This window comes from Hyperolius riggenbachi, chromosome 3 (genome assembly GCF_040937935.1).
Source record: "Hyperolius riggenbachi isolate aHypRig1 chromosome 3, aHypRig1.pri, whole genome shotgun sequence".
Classification (NCBI taxonomy): Eukaryota; Metazoa; Chordata; class Amphibia; order Anura; family Hyperoliidae; genus Hyperolius; species Hyperolius riggenbachi.
In genome coordinates this window covers 289,008,923-289,034,083 of record NC_090648.1, presented here as the reverse complement: position 1 = coordinate 289,034,083, position 25,161 = coordinate 289,008,923, and the positions used below count along the sequence as shown (strand labels likewise).

General features: G+C 46.0%; 1 long non-coding RNA gene across 1 annotated transcript in view; it reads left to right on the top strand.

Moving 5' to 3' along the window:
* The window catches only part of LOC137561426 (uncharacterized), a 28,324-nt gene extending 9,704 nt beyond the window's left edge, over positions 1 to 18,620 (top strand). Inside the window, exon 4 of the long non-coding RNA XR_011030006.1 lies at positions 18,426 to 18,620. This is a non-coding gene — a long non-coding RNA (uncharacterized lncRNA). The remainder of the gene's footprint in view (positions 1 to 18,425) is intronic.
* Positions 18,621 to 25,161: the final 6,541 nt, after the last annotated feature.

Genomic DNA, 25,161 nt, shown 5'->3' with positions numbered 1-25,161 from the left:
TTGCTGTTGTATTGCAGCTAGTGTGTTACTCCTGTGACTTGACTAGTCGCTGCCCTGATTTCTTGTCTGATGCTTACCCTGGCTTGTCTGAGAACCCAGCCCCGCTTTGTATAACAACCTGCTCCGATGCTGACCCTGGCTTTTCTGAGAACCTGATTAGTTGCCAACCTCTGCTCCATCCAAGTACCTGATTTATTGTCCACCTCTGCATGTCTGCCTACCTGCATGGTTGCTGAACCCTGGCTTGTATTTCCTGACACTGCACCTGCTTCTGCAGTTCCTGTTGTTACTGGTGACAGTTTAGCCTATCCATAAATATATGATTCCACATCTGCACACCAATTCATTTGCCACTGGAGTGGCCAGTTACCAAGTCACAGTCCAAGCCCTCCTGCCTGTTATTCATCTTAGCTCCCTGTTCACACTCCAAGGACTGTGGGTGATGACCAGACCTATTAGAGGAGCTGCCCTTATCTCATTGGTCTCCAAAGATTCAGGTGCGTGCTTCCCGGTAACTTGACACTCCCATTCAGTGGTTTTACCATAGCATACAAATAACTGCAAGCAGATTACTGCAAGAGGGGACTGGGCAAGGAAATGTATTTGCAGTGATTTATTTTCAACACTTCAGCAAAAGCAGGGTAGTTTTTACTAAATGTCCCAAAAGTAATGGATAGTTGTAAAACCTCAACTTACACAATTACTAAAGGTTTACTTTAGAAAAAGGTGCAAATAATTCTGTCAGCGACCCAGAAACATGCTCCCAAAGCAGACTCATTTCCACACATCTCCAGGTTGTGTTGGCCTGTCCAATTTATTAATCAATGGGTCTCCAGTGCACAACACACATTGGACTCTAGTCACAAAGCTTCTCATAAATGACTTATTTATCACCTAATTGATAAAAATAACATTTCAGCACATTTACAAGCACAAAAATCACTCAAAGTAAGTTGTTCCTTTATTTCAATATTACTTTTCTTACCTAAATTATATTATATGTTTGCTCTTTGGGAGCTTACAATGTAATGTAGATAAGGTGAAAACAGAGGAAAACAGGTGAAAAGGCTTTGTGCATCATGCCCATTATATCAAATGACAAGGGCTGTAAACAAAAGGAAGGATTTACAGGTATGTAAAAAAATATGAATTTTATTAAGTAATACCAGTAAATGGGCAATAAACAAAAGAACTTTGAAAGTATCTTTCTGAAATATCTAACTAGGAATTTTGGCATGTATCCAACAAGAATAGGCAACCCTGAGGAATATTGTGCTATTAAAAAAATGGAACAGCAGTCTCTATGGACTATTTCATGCTGCACAGAGAGTGACAGCTCAGTGGGGTCTTCTGAAGCCAAACATACTGATATGGAATCTCTAGAGCTCATTTCTGGGAATGTACAGTGGAACATACGCTTTGATCTATATAACAACTATAGGTGTAACTACTGGGGGACCAGCCCCTGCAGTCATATAGGGGCCCAGGGCCTTGGGGTGCCTCCCCACCCAAGAAGTGTGGGGGGAGCCATGGTAGATGCATGTTGTGGGTGGGTAGTTATGGTTGTTACACTTGTTTATGACCCCTGACAGATGGGTCCCTTGGTTATGAACGTCATCACAGGAGCACCTATTAAGGTTTTGTTGGGGGCTCACACTCTGGAAGGCTTTTCTTTGAACCATGACTATCAGAGGGCATCCGTTTAACAAATACTATTAGCTGTGCCAGGTGTGTCTGTTCCCTAAAGAAAAAAAAAATCTCTTAATACCTGTAACAAAGACAGCAAGCTGGAAACAGCAATGGATTTCATAATTGATACCTGTCACTTCAACACAAACAAATATTTGATTTACAGACCTCTTGTTAAAATGTAGCACAGGATCTGGCTCTGTGAAACACAAATAGTTGGTAACTAATTTGGTGACAAATAGTTGGTGACTAATTTGGTGACAAATAGTTGGGTGCTAAAATATAGAACATTATCTTCTTGGGGTTGTTGGTTAAAAGGTAAACATAGTTTTATGTAGCAAAAAATGTGTGTGTTAACAGTTAGGTAAAAAATGCTTACCTTGTGGACATTTGGACAGCATTACTGACAAGTGACAAGCTTACTGACAAGCTTGAAAATTCAGGCAGAAGTTCCTTAACCACTTCCCAACTGAGGGGTTTTACCCCCTGACCACCAGAGCAATTTTCACCTTTCAGCGCTCCTTCCATTCATTCGTCTATAATTTTATCATTACTTATCGCAATGAAATGAACTATATCTTGTTTTTTTCGCCACCAATTAGGCTTTCTTTAGGTGGGACATTATGCCAAGAATAATTTTATTCTAAATGTGTTTTAATGGGAAAATAGGAAAAAATGTGGGAAAAAAATTATTATTTTTCAGTTTTCGGCCTTTATAGTTTTTAAATAATGCATGCTACTGTAATTAAAACCCATTAAATGTATATGCCTATTTATCCCGGTTATAAAACCGTTTAAATTATGTCCCTATCACAATGTTTGCCGCCAATATTTTAGTTGGAAATAAAGGTGCATTTTTTTCAGTTTTGCGTCCATCCCTAATTACAAGCCCATAGTTTATAAAGTAACAGTGTTATACCCTCTTGACATAAATATTTAAAACATTCAGTCCCTAAGGTAACTATTTATGTATTTTTTTTAAATTGTAAATTTTTTATTTTTTTTTTAATTACAAAAAAAAAATTGGGGAATGTGGGAGGTAAGGAGTTAATTTTTTGTGTAAAACAAGTTTATTTGTGTGTAAAAAATGGTTAGGGTGTAGTTTTACTATTTGTTTCATGCGACCTGCAAGTGTCCTTCCGGACGCTTGCAGGAAGTAGAAAGAGGCTGGGACTTTGTTATTTTTTCACAATGATCGGGATCGCGCTGCTCAGCCGAGCGGCAGCAGATCATTGCGGGGCTTAGATCAACGAACGGGAATGGATTTTCCCGTTCGTTGATCTCTGGGCGAGCGGGCGGCGGCGTGTTTACTAGCGGCGGGCGGCGTGTTTACGAGCGGGAGCGCGGACAGTGGCGGGAGTGCGCAAAGTACGGATTTCTCCGTCCCTGGGGGTGAAAGGATGGAAAAAGGAGCGGAGAAATCCATACGCGCGGGGGTAAAGTGGTTAAAGGGGAACTTCAGCCTAAACAAACATACTGTCATTAAGTTACATTGGTTATGTTAATTAGAATAGATAGGCAATATCATTTTTTACCCACCCTGTTTTAAATGAACAGGCAAATGTTTGTGATTCATGGGGGCTGCCATCTTTGTCATGGGGGCAGCCATCTTTTTGGTTGAAAGGAGGTGACAGGGAGCATAAGACACAATTCCAACTGTCCTGTGTCCTGATAACCCCTCCCAGCTGCATGCGCTAGGCTTCAAATGTCAAATTCAAAATGTTAAAAAAAAATTGCACCAAAACAGCAGAACGAGAACAACAACATCAGAAATCCCATCATGCTTTGCACAGCATCAGGGGAAAAATGCCCGGGCAGTTTTCTTCTGTGCAGCTAAAAATGAGGCTTGTATAAGAGAAACAAAGTTCTGATGCTGTGAAACTGTAAAATAAACACCAGGCCTTTTCAGTGCTGCTGAGTCGATTTTTAGTCTGGAGGTTCACTTTAATGGGGTCTTCCAACAAGTTAGGCAGTGTGCACATTACTGTAGGGAACAAAGTATACTGGGATGCTCAACACTATCAATGTTCATCAATTTAGTCAATAAAAAATGTGAACACACATATACGAAGGTGGAAATATGCAATATCCTGCATTATTGTGCAGGTAGGGAATGTCTTTTACAATATTGCAATGGCCTTTACCATATCAGGTGCTAAAGGATTGTGTGATCTTAATAATGTTGGATAATACAGCTTAGAGCACAGGTTTCAAACACAAGGTCGAATGTGTCCCTCTTTGTCATTTTATGTGGCCCTCTAGAGCTTCATATATGTCTCATTGTAAGCAGTAAAAGAATAACCACCTACTGCCTTCCCAACCAGAGGAGAACACCAGCGACAGTGTTTCTGGTTGAAATGTTGTCAGTTTGAGGTGGAGTGCAGCAACAACCCATAGGACCCCTCAGCAAAATTAACATGGGGCCCCATTTTGGCATCCAAACCCCCTTGAGTGGCAAGCTTACCAAAAAGACTATGGAGGAGGATAAGCTTGGCATCCTTGCCGCGGGCCACATTTCATCTTAACCCTTTTCTGCTGAAGCAGCAGTGGGGTACGCCAATTAGCTTGAGAGTGTTCAATAAATGTTAAATTTTAATAAACAGTTTGGCCCACAACTTAGACTAGGTTTTAGATTTTGGCTACTTATGTGATTGACTTTGACACAAATGGTTTAGAGTAATGTAGACTGTCTCTGATGCATCTGTTATTTAATTCTGCATTTTTTTTAAAGAGTTTCCACTATCAGTATAGGCATAAGATGACACATTGCGTAGCATATCAATCGGTCTTAAATTTCATCAAGACCAGTACCTGGACTAAAATATTTTGGGTTTTTTTGGATGGAGCAGAAATTAGATTCTTTATAAGCAAATGACATGCCTCCTGGCAGAACTGTATGAGATAAACTATTAATTCAATTTCATCAATGCTGGTAACTGGACAGGACTAAAATATTTGAATTTGGAAAGTGTAGTCATCAACAGTCTTGAAAATGAGATTTTTTTTTAGCAAATAACAACCGCATAATAATAATAATACTAATAATAATAATAATAATAATAATAAAAATAACACCAACAACTATTATTATTATTATTATTATTATTATTATTTTTCAGATATACAGAAGGACTTCAACATCTTCTGTAGTGTTGTAAAAAGGTACATAGCAGAGGGTAGTGAGGACCATACATGCATAAATATCTCAGTGCAAAACACAATCAGAATGCCCAGCAACTCAATTACAAAATGCATACATAGCTCATGTGTGGTTTAAAAATAGTTAACAATATCAGCACACTAATATTATGCAATAACCTTTGAATTCAGTAACATCAATCCCATTAACTGGGTTGATGCAAAATATTTTACTAATTCTGGTTGATCTTAGTCCTGGTTGATCTTAGTAACTTGACATAAAGATGTTTTAAATTAATATCACAGATACCCTTGCCCCCTTTCAAGCACAGACACACACATATTAGTTGTTTCAGTGACTTTTTTGTGTAAAACTATTTTTATAAAAAATTTTTAATAAAACAAACACAGAAAAAAACAAACACCAACATGCAATCTCCCTGTTCTCTTGCCACCTGGCCGATCCCCTCCCCCACTCTCCCAGTATGTAACAGACAGTCATCAAATATCAATTTTATGCAAAGACAACCAACGTTTCCATACCCTGTAACATTTTTAGGAGAGCCCCTATTTTCTTATAAACTTTTGTATATAGGAAGATCAGCACTAACCCTTTGTGTAAACGCCAATATTGACAGTGGAGGGGACTTTTTCCAGTGCATGGCCACCATTCTTCTAACATACATTAATAATAATTTTATCAAAAAGGCCTTCGGGTCTGAAAGCGTTATGTCCCAAAAAGCACAAAGAAGTAGTGCTGTAGCAGTATAAGGTATGATGTTATCGAACAAGGAAAACAGCATATCATGAACTCCTTCCCAGAATTCTTAAATACTATTATAGCTCCCAAAAATATGAATTAAATCGGCTCTGTCTTCCCTGAAGCTCCAACAGGCCGCATGCTCACCCCTCCCCATCCTTGACAGCCTGTAGGGTGTCATATATGTCCGATACAGAAACCGCAGGGAGACCAGTTTATGCCTAGCAGCTACAGGTGTGGTAACCATATTAGCAGTAGCTTCTACTCAATCCTTCTCTGTCAAATCTGACACATCCCTTTGCCAATTGCCACACCTTAAAAAGTTTGTTTATGGATCCTGCTTCTCTATGCACGAGTAAGGTGTATAGTTGTGAGGTAACCCCGTCACCCCAGAATGAGGAACGAGATCCTCTAAGGGGTGAGATTGCAACAATAGGTCAGGTGTCCTGAACTAAGTATTGAAAGCGTGGCATAATTGGATATATCTAAACAGCATGGAGTTTGGTAAGGCAAACAACCTTTTTAAATCACTAAATTCCCGAAGAGAATTGCCCTCTGTGATATCCCGGAGTTTCACTATACCCCTATCTGCCCACATACTTGGGTCAGGGACCATGGTAAACTACCAAATTCGAGCATTATTCCATAGCAGATTATGTGGCGACCACCGATCCGCTCGGGATAAATATACTCCCGCTACCTCCCATACTTTAGTAACTGTTATCATGTAGTCAGAGAAGGAAAAGCCTTGGGTCCTCGATAGGGTAGGCTAGAGAGGGCTGTAAATAAGCCCAATATGGCTGCCGCCAATACAGTAGACGGATTATATTGTGATTGAGCAAACCACCAATAAACAGACGTTAGGACAGCAGACCAATAATAAAATGTAAGCTTTCGAAGTGCAATCCCACCTCTGTCTACAGGCAGCTGTAAGCTGGCCAGTGTTATCCGTTGGTAAAAGGAAGCCCAAATGAATGACTCAACCAACTTATCCATCTCAGAGAAAAAATGGGTAGGGAGCAAGACAGGCGTATTGTGGAATAGATAAAGAAATTTGGGGAGTATACGGTCTCAGTGACTTTTAATTGCATTGTGTGTTGAAAAAATGGATTCATTAAACATTTTATGGTTGGAAATGACAGGAAGAGGTTGACTGGTAAAGTAAGGATGAATGGGAGGGAAGAATGTAATTATACAAATGTACATTGGGGGCCTAACCATGCTATTAACACATTTTACCTGATGAAGTGGTCCTTGACCACGATACGCATTGAGCATAGTCCACTTTGAAATTGACACCAGCAGTTGTTCTCGGCTACTGACTGCGACTGGTTGGGGTTTTATGTCTATTTGACTAGTGTTGCATCCAGTTCTTTTTACAGGTCTTTTTTCTGCCATTGCCTTGACCTAGGGAGTACATTTAATTTAAATTTTGCACAATTGCTCACTATTTTTATTAATTTTATTTATTTATGGCACTCACTGTATAGGTAGAAAAAAACAACGTTTTGTAAAAAAATAATACCTTTTAATGGCTAACTAATAGAGTTAAATGATGCAAGCTTTCTGGGATCTAGTCCCCTTCTTCTTTTTTTCTACCTATATACAGTAATTTGTTTGGCTAACACGGTATAGAAACTTTTTTGGTGCTCACTGTTTAATTCTTCTTGTATTCAAATAAAATATGGTTTGAGCACAGGCACTTTATAGATTGAATATAATAGATTTTGTTCACTTATACACTTTATGTAATGATTGCAATCAGTCTTACGGGCCAGATTTCTTTAAAGGCAACCAAGGCCAGGTCCTTGAGTGGCTGCTGCCCAAGAGGGCAGCTGGACATGAAATAGAGATTGCTACATATGAAAGAAAAGGCTGCAAATGGGGAGAAACACATGAAAAGGGAAGCTTATGTTCAAGAGAGCCATGCATGAAAGGGAAGGTCTGCAGTACAGGGATGATAAGCAGCTGACTACCAAAATCAGCCCATCAGCAAACATACAATTGGCACAACATTTCTCTATATCATATCAGCATCTATATGACAATAAACACCTCAATAAGCACGGAGTGAGCCTGCTGGCAAAAGAGTTTAAAGACCTTGTGCTTAACAGGCCCCTGGCGCCCAGACCCCAGAGAGCTGCAGTACTAGCCAATCCAAGCCAGACTACCAGGCACGTGCAGAGGGGGGTGCTCTGGGTGCCCAGGCACCCCCCCCCCCTTTTTAAAATCAGTAAAAAAAGGCCCCTCTGATCGCGCAAAATAAGCCCCGCCCCCTACCGCGGTAAGCCCCGCCCACCCGCGAGAAGCTCCGCCTCCTCCTGGGGCACTTTCAGGTGAAGAGGTCTGGATAGGAATCCTAGTGTGGCATACTGACCTCACCCTCCACCTAGGACCCATACTGACCTCTACCTCCCCAAGCACCCATAGTGACTTCTTCCTCACCCACAGGGACCTCTCCATCCACCTAGCACCCACAGTGACTTCTCCCTCCCCAGCACCCACAGTGACCTCTCCATCCACCTAGCACCCACAATGACCTCTCCCTCCACCTAGCACCCACAGTGACCTCTCCCTCCACCTAGCACCCACAGTGACCTCTCCCTCCACCTAGCACCCACAGTGACCTCTCCCTCCACCTAGCACCCACAGTGACCTCTCCCTGCACCTAGCACCCACAGTGACCTCTCCCTCCACCAGCACCCACAGTGACCTCTCCCTCCCACAGTGACCTCTCCCTGCCACAGTGACCTCTCCCTCCACCTAGCACCCACAGTGACATCTCCTTCCCCAGCACGCACAGTGACCTCTCCCTCCACCTAGCACCCACAGTGACCTCTCCCTCCACCTAGCACCCACAGTGACCTCTCCCTCCACCTAGCACCCACAGTGACCTCTCCCTCCACCTAGCACCCACAGTGACCTCTCCCTGCACCTAGCACCCACAGTGACCTCTCCCTCCACCAGCACCCACAGTGACCTCTCCCTCCCACAGTGACCTCTCCCTGCCACAGTGACCTCTCCCTCCACCTAGCACCCACAGTGACATTTCCTTCCCCAGCACCCACAGTGACCTCTCCCTCCACCAGCACCCACAGTGACCTCTCCCTCCACCTAGCACCCACAGTGACCTCTCCCTCCACCAGCACCCACAGTGACCTCTCCCTCCCACAGTGACCTCTCCCTCCGCCTAGCACCCACAGTGACCTCTCCCTGCGCCTAGCACCCACAGTGACCTCTCCCTCCACCAGCACCCACAGTGACCTCTGCCTCCACCTAGCACCCACAGTGACCTCTCCCTCCACCTAGCACCCACAGTGACCTCTCCCTGCACCTAGCACCCACAGTGACCTCTGCCTCCACCAGCACCCACAGTGACCTCTCCCTCCCACAGTGACCTCTCCCTGCCACAGTGACCTCTCCCTCCACCTAGCACCCACAGTGACATTTCCTTCCCCAGCACCCACAGTGACCTCTCCCTCCACCTAGCACCCACAGTGACCTCTCCCTCCACCTAGCACCCACAGTGACCTCTCCCTCCACCAGCACCCACAGTGACCTCTCCCTCCCACAGTGACCTCTCCCTCCGCCTAGCACCCACAGTGACCTCTCCCTGCGCCTAGCACCCACAGTGACCTCTCCCTCCACCAGCACCCACAGTGACCTCGGCCTCCACCTAGCACCCACAGTGACCTCTCCCTGCGCCTAGCACCCACAGTGACCTCTCCCTCCACCAGCACCCACAGTGACCTCTCCATCCACCTAGCACCCACAGTGACCTCTCCCTCCACCAGCACCCACAGTGACCACTCCCTCCCACAGTGACCTCTCCATCCACCTAGCACCCACAGTGACCTCTCCTTCCACCTAGCACCCACAGTGACCTCTCCCTCCCCCAGCACCCTCAGTGACCTATCCCTCCCACAGTGACCTCTCCCTCCACCTAGCACCCACAGTGACCTCTTCCTCCACCTAGCACCCACAGTGACCTCTCCCTGCACCTAGCACCCACAGTGACCTCTCCCTCCACCAGCACCCACAGTGACCTCTCCCTCCCACAGTGACCTCTCCCTCCCACAGTGACCTCTCCCTCCACCTAGCACCCACAGTGACCTCTCCCTCCACCTAGCACCCACAGTGACCTCTCCCTCCACCTAGCACCCACAGTGACCTCTCCCTCCACCAGCACCCACAGTGACCTCTCCCTCCCACAGTGACCTCTCCCTCCACCTAGCACCCACATTGACCTCTCCCTGCGCCTAGCACCCACAGTGACCTCTCCCTCCACCAGCACCCACAGTGACCTCTGCCTCCACCTAGCACCCACAGTGACCTCTCCCTGCGTCTAGCACCCACAGTGACCTCTCCCTCCACCAGCACCCACAGTGACCTCTCCATCCACCTAGCACCCACAGTGACCTCTCCCTCCACCAGCACCCACAGTGACCACTCCCTCCCACAGTGACCTCTCCATCCACCTAGCACCCACAGTGACCTCTCCATCCACCTAGCACCCACAGTGATCTCTCCCTCCCCCAGCACCCACAGTGACCTCTCCCTCCCACAGTGACCTCTCCCTCCACCTAGCACCCACAGTGACCTCTCCCTCCCACAGTGACCTCTCCCTTCACCTACCACCCACAATCACCTCTCCCTCCCCAGCTCTAGCAGTGATCCTGCCTACCCCAGCACCCACACTGACCTATCCTTCCCCCAGCACCCACAGTGGTCTTTCCCTCCCCCAGAGGCTACCCTCCTGTCCCCTGCAGCACTTACAGGGACCTCCCATCCCAAAAGCAGCGCCCACACTGATCTCTCCCAACACACAGCATCCACAACTACTCCCTCCTCCAATAACTACAATGACCTCTCCCAGCACCCACAGTGACCTCCCCTTCCTCCAGCACTCATACTGACCTCTTCCTTCCACAGAACCCACAGTGACCTACCCTTCCACCAGCACCCACACTGACCTCTACCTCCCCCAGCAACCACACTGACCTCTCCTAGCAGCAACTATGCTATTCATAGCAGTACCCACAGTGACCGCCCACTCCCTGCACCCACCGCAATCCCACCAATATTCAGCACCCACATTACACTCAACCAGTAACCCCCACTATAGCAAGCACCCAGTACTTGCACCAAGCAACTTTCACCCAATACTTATATCCGACCTCCATATGGCACTTAGTACTTGCATCATTCACCCTATAGCTGGCACCCAGTACTCACACCCACTTGGCACAGTACTTGCACATTATCTGAACTCACATAACTAGCACCCAAAGTACCTGCACTCAGAATCCACATGACACACAATGCCCACCCATAGCTAGCACCTAGTGCAGGCAATGCACCAAGTATTCGCACCAATGTACCTGCACCCAACACCCACATGTTTCATCTGCAGTAGTTCCAGTTGCACTAAGCCTCCACTTGGTGCCCAGCACAAACACCAAACACTCACATATGACATCCAGTACTTGCACCCAGAACTCACAAGGGCTTGAGTAACTGCAATCAACACCTACATGATGCTTGACACCAACCCATACAGCCAGAATGCACATGACACCCTGTGCCAGCACCCAGATCCCACATGGCACCCAGCTTCTGCATTTAGCACCCACATGACAACAAATACCCCACTAGCCAGCACCCATTACCCAGATGTTACCATGTACTTGCTCCCAGTACCCACTTGGCACTCAATATTTGCACCTAAGACCCACATGACACCCTATAACCCCCATAATCAACACCCACATGGCACAGTACTCACACAGCACAAAGTTCCAAAGCCATTATATGCACCTAGTACCCATCCATGGCCAGCACTCAAATAGCAACCAGTACCCACCCTTGGTCTGAACCCATATGAGACTCAGTACTCTCCCATGGCACACATCCAGACCACACATGGCACTACCTACACTCATGTCCAACACTCACATGGCTCCCTGTATCAATTAGCACTCACATGGCACCCACTATTGTTTATCGCCTTCTGCTACTCATTCAGCACCCAATATAGCATAGCATCCACTGCAAATAAACACCCAATACAAACTGGACCTTGGTACCCACAGCAGCTTGACACGGACTGTACTTTGGCACATCGGCACCCACTGCAAATTAGCACAAACTGGACCTTTGCGTCTTACCACCCACTGCATCTGTGCACCCACTGGACCTTGGCACTTACTGCAGTTTTGCATCTACTAATGCTTAGCAACCACTGCATATTGGCAACCACTGCTTCTTTGCCTGAAAAGAAGCTTGGGTGCTGATCTAGAGGGACAGAGGTCCCAGTAATGAAAGGTGAATCCATGCCTACATCAGGCTCCACTGTGCCCACTCTAATAGTGCGCACCTATGACTGCTGATTTGAGGGTGGTGGCACCAAAGAAGTTGGTTGGAAGAAGACACAAAGTCTGCCTGATACTTCTATAAAGGTGTGTGTGTGTGTGTGTGTGTGTGGTGGTGGTGGTGGTGGTGGTGGTGGGGGGGGGGGGGGGTTAAGACTGCCTAGTGCTTTCTGGAGAAGGGGTAATACATACACAATTTAGCACGATTTATCGATTAGGGCCCCTTTTTAAAATTTGAGCACCCCCCCTTGAGAATCCTCTGCACGGCCCTGCAGACTACCCCAAAAAGGCACCACATAAATGGCTCCTTAAACTAAAATGTGAATCCCCAGAGATGGCAACAAAGGAGGAACCCACCCACCACAAGACCTACAACAGAGATAACATCACAGAGCACTGACATGGCAGAAGAAGTAAGGAAACTGTGGAAAACAGACTGCCCTATAAACAGCTAATTACAAGGTAAACAAAAACAAACACAACATGAAACCCCTCATAATTAGCAGCTGGAATATTCAAGGTTTGAGTGCTTCAGCTTTTGGAACCAAAATAAATGACCCAGACTTTGAAGAAAGACTAAGAAAGGTTGACATACAGATTCTCCTAGAGACATGGACCCAAACAGAGGACGAGTAATCAGTACCCATTGGTTATCGGGAATTCACTGTCGCAGCCTAGAAACACAAACATGTCAAGCAGGGTCGCTGCTCAGGAGGGATTATAATCTGGTATAAGGAGAAGCTTCAAGAATACATCAAACCAGTGCAGAGAGGGAACAGCCACATCTGGTTAAAGTTAAGCAGCTCCATCATCTCCTCTCAGACTGACATTTACCTCTGTGCAGCATATATTGCACCAGCAGAATCACCATACTCTAATCCAGAGAGCTACCAAGTCCTACAAAGGGAAGCTGCTCACTTCCAAACCTTGGTAAAAATACGTATCTACAGTGACCTAAATGCCAGAACAGGAACAGAAAAAGACTACATCACCTCAGATGGCAATTTCCATATATTTGGACCTGAGACCCAGTACCCTGAAGCCATACAGAAAGATAGAAACAGCTACGACAGCACAGTCAATAAGTATGGGAAACAACTGCTGAACCTCTGAAAAGGTCTAGGACTTCACATCCTAAATGGCTGGACCAAGGGGGACTCTCCAGGGAGATATACACAGGGCCGGAGCTACCATAGGAAAAAATGGGCAATTGCCCCAGGGCCCCAGAGCCTGTAGGAGCCCCCAAGGTGTCCCTCCCCATCTTAACTGCTGCTCCCCAAGGACTCTGCAGAGTCTGTTAAGTTGGGAGGTGATTGGGGCAGGGTCAGCAGCCAGCTCAGGGGCCCAGGAGGGAAATTTGGCTGCAACAAAGGGCCTCTAATGACGCTTTTTGGTCGGGGGTGTCTGTTGGGGGGCCCCCAGGCTAATTTTGCCCTAGGGCCCAATTGTTACTTCAACCGGCCCTGGATATACACTAAACTCCTATGTAGGTAGTAGTGTGGTGGACTATGCCATCAGTTATATGGACCCTGCAAGCATCCGTGCTCTCATAGTCACCCCACAATTACATCTGTCAGACCACAACCAAATCCTACTATACATCAATTCCTCAAGCAAACCCTCTGTACAACAACATCCAGTAAGCCTGTGTAACCTACCACCCAATTTTAAATGGTCCAGAGAATCAACCATAAAGTACATGGAGACTCTCAACAGACCAGAAGCAATACAGCTACTTCTGGACTATCAAACGTATACCTACAACCCTGATCAATAAGGTGTGCAGCAAGCAAAGGACTTCAACCAGATATTACACACCATTGCAGAAATGGCCAACATAAGAAGGATTGCCCAAAAGAGACCACCAAAGGAAAACTCAAACAAATGGTTCGACAGTGAATGCAAGTCACTAAGAAACAACCTACGAGCCATATCAAACAAAAAACACAGACATCCAAACAATATAGAATTGAGGACAGCACATGACGCTGCACAACCTCAATATAAAGCAACCATTAAAAAGAAAAAACAAAACCACGTCCAAAATTGACTCAAACGGCTTGAAGAATCTCTGCAAGACAACTCCTTTTGGGAGACCTGGAAACAAATTGGCAAAAACCCAAATAAAATAATCAGCACATCCAAAATGGCCAAGTCTGGCTACAATACTTCAAAGACCTATACAGAGATATTCCTATAAAAGAACTCAGCCCAGAACAAGCACAAATATTCAGCAAATTAAGGAACCTGAAGGAGAAGGTGAAAGATTTTCAAAACATCTTGACACACCTTTCACACTAGAGGAAATAAAAGAGAAGATGAAATCCATGCAAGGCAAAGAAGCTAGTTGCACAGATGGAGTCCTATCAGAAATGATCAAATCTGGCACCCCAGAAATCCATGCTGCAATATGGAAACTATTCAACCTGGTCCTGTACGCCGGTTACTTCCCTGAAGTCTGGAATGAAGGACTTATAACTCCCATTTACAAGAGTGGAGATCGCTATGACCCAGCCAACTACAGAGGCATCTGTGTGAGAAGCACACTGACAAATCTGTTCAACAGCATCCAGAATAAGAGAATCCTCACCTTTCTCACACAGCACAATGTTACCAGTAAGAGTCAAGCAGGTTTTATGCCAAACCATTGCACCGCCGACCACATCTACACCCTGCACACCCTTATCAAGCACCATGTACACAAACGAAGAAAGGGAAAAATATTTGCCTGCTTTGTGGACTTTAAAATGGCTTTTGACTCAGTGTGGCTTCCAGGTTTGTTCCTGGGACTCCTAGAGAGCAGAATAGGAGGGAAAACATAAGATGTCATAAAGAGCTCATACACTGGAAACAAGTGCAGTGTGAAAGTGAATGGGAAAAGAACACCTTTTTTCCTCCAGGGTCGGGGGGGAAGACAGGGTTGCAGCCTGAGTCCAACACTTTTCAACATATACATCAAAAAAATAGCCTCAGCCCTAGATACACAACAGTGAAATTCCTACTGTACGCAGATGACCTCTTACTGCAATCACCAACTAAAGAAGGTCTACCAGACCGCCTAGAAATCCTGGAGAAATTCAGCACAACATGGGCACTCCCCATTAATCTGAAGAAAACTAAAACCATGGTGTTCCAGAGGAAAAACACAAGGTCAGCGCAGAGCCCATCCTCTACACTAAATGACTGTGAAATCAGCAGAACTGATAAATATAGAGGCCCTGAAAGCCAAAGCTTGCAGAACGTTCTATGCCATCAGGAAATAACTTATTATATAGGAGAGAACAGAGGCACCAAAAGGATAAAAGGGGTTTTAAAGGAATTTAAAAGCCACATTTTTGGGGGGTAATTAGAGGAGGCAGTGGTGGACTTACCTCCCCCAAGCAGACACAACAGGACTGTACATTCAGTCTATTTATTAACGAACTCCAGATAAAACAAAGCAACACGTTTCATGGATCAGCGCCCACTTCCTCAGGCAATAGAAAAAGGAGTTACAACATCTAGCAAAACAAACAACACTCTGTGCCTCTGAGAGAGCGACTTATTATTCTTGAGTGGGGTCAGGATAATCTCCCCACCTGCCTGTACAGTGGTTGCCTATTGGTGACCCATGTTTGTGAGTATAATAACTATTACTCTTTGTCATTATCCCCTTTGTCAATACATACTACACTATTGGGGCTCTTGGTGTTCCTCTGTTTATCTCGTTTATCAGAAAATAACTGTACCACCTCAAACCAGCAGTGAAGGTCTGGCTGAAAGTCTTTGACAGTGTCATCACCCCAATCCTACTCTATAGAAGCGAAATATGGGGCCCCATCACCTACCCAGATCAATCAAATTGGGAATCTAGCCTCCCAGAAATATTCCACCTGGAAATCTGCAAACACCTCCTCCAGGTCTATCGGAGTACCTCAAACAATGCCTGCCGAGCTGAGCTGGGTAGATTTCCACTACTGCTTCAGATACAGAAGAGAGTGTTGTCCTACTGGGCCCATCTACTGAGCAGCAGGCCCAACTCGCCCCACTACAAAGCCATGCTGCACAATGAAGACCAAGAAAAGCCATGTGCCCTGAAAGAAAATGTCAACTCTCTGGTCCTTCCAAACTCAGATCCACAAGTCCCATCCAGCGCTGCCCGCAAGGCCGCAACTACGAGAACGGGCTCTCGCCGCTGACGTCATTGGAGCCGGGCTACGCAGGAGAAGTGCGCCCTCTACGTATCGCTCCATACACTCCTGCAGAGATACGCAAAGAGCGCACCTCTGCTACGCTTAGACTGGCTCCGACTGACGGAACTGCGGGGAGCCGGTTCTCGTAGCTGCGGGCAGTGCTGGATGGCGGTGTGGGATCGATCAGCGCGTATGGGGCTGGAGGAAGCCCCAGGTATGTATACCTTCTTTTTCTCCTTCAGCCATGGTTACCTTTAAGAAACTGATGGAACTATTTGAAGACTTTCACGCAGTAGAGAATGAGAGAAAACACTGCATTCTACTAGGAGAAGAGAAATCCACAGTGACAATCGCTGCACACTATGTCACAGCATGCCACAGACTAAGAGGAGCATACATGAACTGTAAATGCCCCCCCCCCCCCCCAAAATGTCCATGAACTGCTAACTCACTGCACCCCCACTCCATCCCATCCCATGTCCCTTATTCCCCCTGCTTTGGCAATTCCTGTATTAAAACTTGGTCATGCCAATAAAGCTATCTTTGATTTGATTTGATATACATGGAAGAGGGCACAGCACAGGGAATGGGAGGGACACTGCTGCACTTAGAAAGGGAGTCCCAATATACCTGGCCTGGGGCAAAAAAAGTATAAATCTGGCTTGTTTTAGGGTTACTGGTTGCCAACTGAAGAGAAATTAATCATCCTATGTGTTTATTGGTATGGGCCAGCTGGACTCTTCTCTTTGATTTTAATTTGTTTTAAGTAAAATATTTTACACTTGTTTGGCTAAGTAACTAATGAAATAAATATTTTGATTGAATACATTATTGTAGGTTCCTGCATTATTCCTGGTCCTAGATCTATTACAGTGGTGCACGCATACAAATTGCATGTCCTGTTACAGTGAGTGATAGTAGAATGTTGGTATAATTACCCATATTTTACTATCATGGATCAGGGATAGTAGAATAATGATAAAATTACCGAAATTCTACTATAGAGCTTTCCTTGCACCCATTTTACTAAGGCGCCCCTTTTAAATGTACGGGTAAGAGGATAGTCGGCTTTGTCAAAAGCTAAAGAAAGAGCAAAAAAGAAACAATATGGAATCATAGCATTTAGGTTTAGTGTTTAATACGTTTTTGCTACTTAAAGAGAATCTGAAGCCACATTAAAAATGGCTTTTTAGCTTATATTCAGCAGGGGCACGTTTGCCCCTGCTAAAACGCCGCTATCCTGCGGCATAACGAGGGGTCTTACCCCCCAAATCCCCCCTGCAAAATCCACGACTTTCTTGGTCGTGGATTTTGCTGCCCCTGTGCACTTCCATGTGAAGCAGGGCTATGAGCTGTAGCCCTGCCTCACACGCGTCTGTCAGTGGCGGATCTCCGCCTCTTCCCGCCCCTCTCAGCGAAGGAAGACTGAGAGGGGCGGGGGAGAGGCGGAGATTTGCCGCTGACAGATGCATGTGAGGCAGGGCTGCAGCTCAAAGCCCTGCCTCACACGGAAGCGCTCCCCGGGCACCACGGAGGGGATTTGGGGGGTAAAGACCCCTCGTTATGCCGTGGGATAGCGGCGTTTTAGCAGGGGCATAAATGCCCCTGCTGAATATAAGTTAAAAAGCCATTTTTAATCTGCCTTCAGATTCTCTTTAAAGGAAAACTTAAGGCAACTATAAAAAATGAGATTTACTCTCCTGGGGCTCCCCTCAGCCCCCAGCAGCCGATCGGTGCCCTCGCAGCCCCGCTCAGATGCTCCTGCACCCGCCGGCGAACACTCCCGGTATGGCCGTCACCGGCCGACAGGCATGGAAACGCGAGTGATTCTTCGCGTTCCCAGCCTGTATATTGCCCCCTATGCTGCTATTGCGACCAGCTGGCCGCAATAGCAGCATAGGGGGCGATATACAGGCTGGGAACGCGAAGAATCACTCGCATTCCCATGCCTGTCGGCCGGTGACGGCCAAACCGGAAGTGTTCGCCGGCGGGTGCAGGAGCATCTGAGCGGGGCTGCGAGGGCACAGATCGGCTGCTGGGGGCTGAGGGGAGCCCCAGGTGAGAAAATCTCATTTTTTATAGTTGCCTTAAGTTTTCCTTTAGGCAAAGGAAGTTTCAGTAGAATAAAGAACACTATTTATGTCTATGTTGTTTCTCAGTTTTGAACTTTTGTAACTCTCTTTTTTCAGATAATGCACTAAACTTTTTAAATAAAGGAAAACTATATATGCTGACTCAGTCTTAAATATTAAAATAGATAAACTAATCTTTTTATCTTCAATACTTCTTAAACAGACCATCAATGCACAAGCAAATAGAGAAGCAAAATCCCTGCAGAGCAACTACAAGTGCTGGAATACAGAGGAAATGAAAGATGTTGTTTTTCTATGACTGCCCTTTGTTGAAAGTTAAATATTCCTTTGCTTTGCTTCCTTGTGTATCTTGTATTAATTGGAATTTGGAATGTTAAAAAAAGACATAAAAAAAAGTCTGAGCTTGGGAAAAAACAGTGCTTCTAGCATTCTTTTTAAAATTCAACTGTACCACTGAATTGTTATTTATATAAACAAAAAAGCCATTTATTTATTTTTATATATATTGTTTTTATCATAAACTACGAAAAAAAAATGTCAATACTTTCCTTAACCATAACAATATAATTTTAATTTAACCCATTTTTATGTTATTTTTTTTTTCTAATTAAAGTTTAATATCGTGTGAAGCTGTATAAGCTAAACAAGAGTTTGCTTTCTTAAAACAGAAAGAATTAGCGATAATTCAGTTTGGAGTGAGCTTGAGCTGTCTCCCAGGGCATCACTGCTGAATATATGCAAATTAACCATTGATGCTGTATAAGATGTAATACGTTCACAGGTGTCACAGGCAAAAGCAGGGAAAGTGGTTGCAAGATGATTTGGGCACTTCCATAAGCAATGTGTGGCCATGACAGTGCCAAGTATGTAATATGGGTGCCAGATGTGCCAAATGTCTGCTATAGTATAGCCCAACTCAAGCTAGTTGTACGGGTAGTCCCTAGCAGCAGTGCAGCCTAGGGACCATGGCTAGTGAAGCTTTTTCCATAATGGATAATCAGCTATAGTATAGGCAAGTGCTGTTTGGCTTTGGCAATTTTGCTGCGGGTGCCTGCAGTTTGTTATTAGGAATTAATTCTTGGCTATAGTATAGCCAAGTGCCAGGGTATTAGTTCGGGCACCATGGTTCGGCTAAAGTGGATGCCAAGGCTTACATTAAAGTGGTGGATGCTCAAGTATAGGGGAATTACTAGTTAGTATCTGGTGTAAGTAGGGGAAAGTTAATATGAGGTTTGCATTAGATAATGCAATAGTAGAATATCAATAACATTAACAATATTCTACTATCGGCAACATCTTGTGCCCAGGTGCGTCCCTAGGGGGTTAGATCCTGAAAACTTCCCTGGATCTGTTTCCATGGTGCGCCAAATGTATCTTTTCATGGCACCTATGCAAGTGCCCCTAACGTTTTTGAAGAGACAGCAGTGCAATCTTGTGGGCGGCACTCACCGCTAACTAACAAGTATCACTTGCAGCCAGCCCAGCCTCCTTCTCCCACTGGGCCACTGCTATGGGATGTAAAACCCCCCACAACCATTCAATAGCGGTGTATCGAACGGTTCGCCAGCGAACGGTTCCAGGCGAACATTGGTGGTTCGCGTTCGCCTGCGCCAGGCGAACTTTTATGGAAGTTTGATTCGCCCCATAATGCACTATGAGGGTCAACTTTGACCCTCTGCATCACAGTCAGCAGGCAAATTGTAGCCATTCAGGCTACAGTAAGCCCTGGAGCCCCACCCCCCCCTTATATAAGGCAGGCTCCGGCGGCCATTACACTCACTCGTGTGCCTGCTAGTGAGAGGAAAGGGACAGCTGCTGCAGACTTGTTCTTCTAAGGACAGATTAGTTAGGTTCTTGGCTGCTTAGTTTGCTCCTGGCTGATTGTTATTGCTTTATAGCACCCTAGCTTTTGTCAGAGCTCATCCTGTACTTTTTTTTTTTTTTCTGTGTGTCAAACTGACACTTTTGTTGCATGCACAGCCTTGCTAATTGATAGTGTGTGTGCCACTGCCAGCAGCCCAGCACATTCAGTGACTGACTGCCTGTGTGTGTGACAGGGAGCTGCACATTGTACTACCCAGTACTGCATATACCCAGTACCTGTTGTGTTTACTTAACCAACCTCATCACTGCATATACCTAGCTTTGTGTTGAGTGAACCCAGCTCACTGCATCCTACTACTACCTGTTGTGTTTACTTAACCCACCTCATCACTGCACATAACTACCTGTAGTGTTGAGTGAACCCAGCTCACTGCATATACCTACTACCTGTTGTGTTTACTTAACCCAACTCATCACTGCACATAACTACCTGTAGTGTTGAGTGAACCCAGCTCACTGCATCCTACTACTACCTGTTGTGTTTACTTAACCCACCTCATCACTGCACATAACTACCTGTAGTGTTGAGTGAACCCAGCTCACTGCATATACCTACTACCTGTTGTGTTAAGTGAACCCAGCTCACTGCATCCTACTACTACCTGTTGTGTTTACTTAACCCACCTCATCACTGCACATAACTACCTGTAGTGTTGAGTGAACCCAGCTCACTGCATACACCTACTACCTGTTGTGTTTACTAAACCCACCTCATCACTGCACATAACTACCTGTAGTGTAGTGTGAACCCAGCTCACTGCATCCTTCTACTACCTGTTGTGTTTACTTAACCCACCTCATCACTGCACATAACTACCTGTAGTGTTGAGTGAACCCAGCTCACTGCATATACCTACTACCTGTTGTGTTTACTTAACCCACCTCATCACTGCACATACCTACCTGTAGTGTTGAGTGAACCCAGCTCACTGCATATACCTACTACCTGATGTGTTGAGTGAACCCAGCTCACTGCATACACCTACTACCTATTGTGTTTACTTAACCCACCTCATCACTGCACATAACTACCTGTAGTGTTGAGTGAACCCAGCTCACTGCATATACCTACTACCTGTTGTGTTGAGTGAACCCAGCTCACTGTATCCTACTACTAAATGTTGTGTTTACTTAACCCACCTCACCACTGCACATAACTACCTGTAGTGTTGAGTGAACCCAGCTCACTGCATACACCTACTACCTGTTGTGTTTACTTAACCCACCTCATCACTGCACATAACTACCTGTAGTGTTGAGTGAACCCAGCTCACTGCATATACCTACTACCTGTTGTGTTGAGTGAACCCAGCTCACTGCATCCTACTACTACCTGTTGTGTTTACTTAACCCACCTCATCACTGCACATAACTACCTGTAGTGTTGAGTGAACCCAGCTCACTGCATATACCTACTACCTGTTGTGTTTACTTAACCCACCTCATCACTGCACATAACTACCTGTAGTGTTGAGTGAACCCAGCTCACTGCATCCTACTACTACCTGTTGTGTTTACTTAACCCACCTCATCACTGAACATAACTACCTGTAGTGTTGAGTGAACCCAGCTCACTGCATATACCTACTACCTGTTGTGTTTACTTAACCCACCTCATCACTGCACATAACTACCTGTAGTGTTGAGTGAACCCAGCTCACTGCATATACCTACTACCTGTTGTGTTTACTTAACCCACCTCATCACTGTACATAACTACCTGTAGTGTTGAGTGAACCCAGCTCACTGCATATACCTACTACCTGTTGTGTTGAGTGAACCCAGCTCACTGCATCCTACTACTACCTGTTGTGATTACTTAACCCACCTCATCACTGCACATAACTACCTGTAGTGTTGAGTGAACCCAGCTCACTGCATACACCTACTACCTGTTGTGTTTACTTAACCCACCTCATCACTGCACATAACTACCTGTAGTGTTGTGTGAACCCAGCTCACTGCATCCTACTACTACCTGTTGTGTTTACTTAACCCACCTCATCACTGCACACAACTACCTGTAGTGTTGAGTGAACCCAGCTCACTGCATATACCTACTACCTGTTGTGTTTACTTAACCCACCTCATCACTGCACATAACTACCTGTAGTGTTGAGTGAACCCAGCTCACTGCATATACCTACTACCTGTTGTGTTGAGTGAACCCAGCTCACTGCATCCTACTACTACCTGTTGTGTTTACTTAACCCACCTCATCACTGCACATAACTACCTCTAGTGTTGAGTGAACCCAGCTCACTGCATACACCTACTACCTGTTGTGTTTACTAAACCCACCTCATCACTGCACATAACTACATGTAGTGTTGAGTGAACCCAGCTCACTGCATCCTACTACTATCTGTTGTGTTTACTTAACCCACCTCATCACTGCACATAACTACCTGTAGTGTTGAGTGAACCCAGCTCACTGCATATACCTACTACCTGTTGTGTTTACTTAACCCACCTCATCACTGCACATAACTATCTGTAGTGTTGAGTGAACCCAGCTCACTGCATCCTATTACTACCTGTTGTGTTTACTTAATCCACCTCATCACTGCACATAACTACCTATAGTGTTGAGTGAACCCAGCTCACTGCATACACCTACTACCTGTTGTGTTGACTAAACCCACCTCATCACTGCACATAACTACCTGTAGTGTTGAGTGAACCCAGCTCACTGCATATACCTACTACCTGTTGTGTTTACTTAACCCACCTCATCACTGCACATAACTACCTGTAGTGTTGAGTGAAGCCAGCTCACTGCATCCTACTACTACCTGTTGTGTTTACTTAACCCACCTCATCACTGCACATAACTACCTGTAGTGTTGAGTGAACCCAGCTCACTGCATATACCTACTACCTGTTGTGTTTACTTAACTCACCTCATCACTGCACATAACTACCTGTAGTGTTGAGTGAACCCAGCTCACTGCATATACCTACTACCTGTTGTGTTGAGTGAACCCAGCTCACTGCATACACCTACTACCTGTTGTGTTTACTTCACCCACCTCATTACTGCACATAACTACCTATAGTGTTGAGTGAACCCAGCTCACTGCATACACCTACTACCTGTTGTGTTGACTAAACCCACCTCATCACTGCACATAACTACCTGTAGTGTTGAGTGAACCCAGCTCACTGCATATACCTACTACCTGTTGTGTTTACTTAACCCACCTCATCACTGCTAGAGTTGGGCTGAACCTCCGATTTTAGGTTCGCGAACCTGGTTCGCGAACTTCCGCGGAAGGTTCGGTTTGCGTTAAAGTTCGCGAACCGCAATAGACTTCAATGGGGATGCGAACTTTGAAAAAAAAAAATAATTATGCTTACCACAAAAGTGATGGAAAAGATGTTTCAAGGGGTCTAACACCTGGAGGGGGGCATGGCGGAGTGGGATACATGCCAAAAGTCCCCGGGAAAAATCTGGATTTGACGCAAAGCAGCGTTTTAAGGGCAGAAATCACATTGAATGCTAAATGACAGGCCTAAAGTGCTTTCAAACATCTTGCATGTGTATACATCAATCAGGTAGTGTAATTAAGGTACTGCTTCACACTGACACACCAAACTCACCGTGTAACGCACCGCAAACAGCTGTTTGTGTAGTGACAGCCGTGCTGGCGAGAGTGCAGGTTTTGGTGGCTTTTACAGCCCATATGGTCGCCTGGCTGATGTAGCTGAATGACAGAACAGTGACTGTCCAGCTGATCAAATTTGGTCTGACCACAATGAGGCAACGACGTTATTATCGTGGGTGTGCCCCCCGAGACACTCATCTAGGCGCCGGTCATTGCTTCATTGTGATACGCAAGCCCCTTCACCACGGCAAGGTAATGATCACGAAGGGGAATGGGCGCCTGTACATGCCTTTTCTTTTGTTGTTGCAGCTGCCCGCAGTGCAGCCAGAAAAATTAGGCAGTCATGTACACGCACCCGACAAATTATTACAGCGGCCGCTGCTAGCAGCGGCCTAAAAAATTCAGCAATCCGCCTGGAGTCCCGGACCCTGTTGGTGGTGGCGGAGAAGGTAGTCAAGCGGCCTGCAGGCAGACATGCTGTGTGGAGGGACTGGGAGCGACTTAGTCTTCTTGGGGCAGGCCAGGCAGCCAGTCACACGGCGTGCAGGCAGAGATGCTGTGTGTGCGGGGACTGACTTAGTCTTGGGGCGGGCAGCAGCCCTCCGGGATCCATGCCTCATTCATTTTGATAAAGGTGAGGTACTTAACACTTTTGTGACTTAGGCGACTTCTCTTCTCTGTGACAATGCCTCCAGCTGCGCTGAAGGTCCTTTCTGACAGGACGCTTGCGGCAGGGCAGGAGAGAAGTTGGATGGCAAATTGGGACAGCTCTGGCCACAGGTCAAGCCTGCGCACCCAGTAGTTCAAGGGTTCCTCATCGCTGTTCACAGCAGTGTCTACATCCACACTTAAGGCCAGGTAGTCGGCTACCTGCCGTTCCAGGCGTTGGTGGAGGGTGGATCCGGAAGGGCTACGGCGAGGCGTTGGACTAAAGAACGTCCGCATGTCCGACATCACCATGAGATCGCTGGAGCGTCCTGTCTTTGACTGCGTGGACACGGGAGGAGGATTAGTGGCAGTGGTACCTTGCTGGCGTTGTGCCGTCACATCACCCTTAAAGGCATTGTAAAGCATAGTTGACAGCTGGTTCTGCATGTGCTGCATCCTTTCCACCTTCCGGTGAGTTGGTAACAGGTCCGCCACTTTGTGCCTGTACCGAGGGTCTAGTAGTGTGGCCACCCAGTACAGCTCATTCCCCTTGAGGTTTTTTATACGGGGGTCCCTCAACAGGCAGGACAGCATAAAAGACGACATCTGCACAAAGTCGGATCCAGTACCCTCCATCTCCTCTTGCTCTTCCTCAGTGACGTCAGGTAAGTCAACCTCCTCTCCCCAGCCGCGAACAATACCACGGGAAGGTTGAGCAGCACAAGCCCCTTGTGATGCCTGCTGAGGTTGTTCTCCTGCCGCTGTCCCCTCCTCCTCCTCCTCCTCCCCCAAAAAACA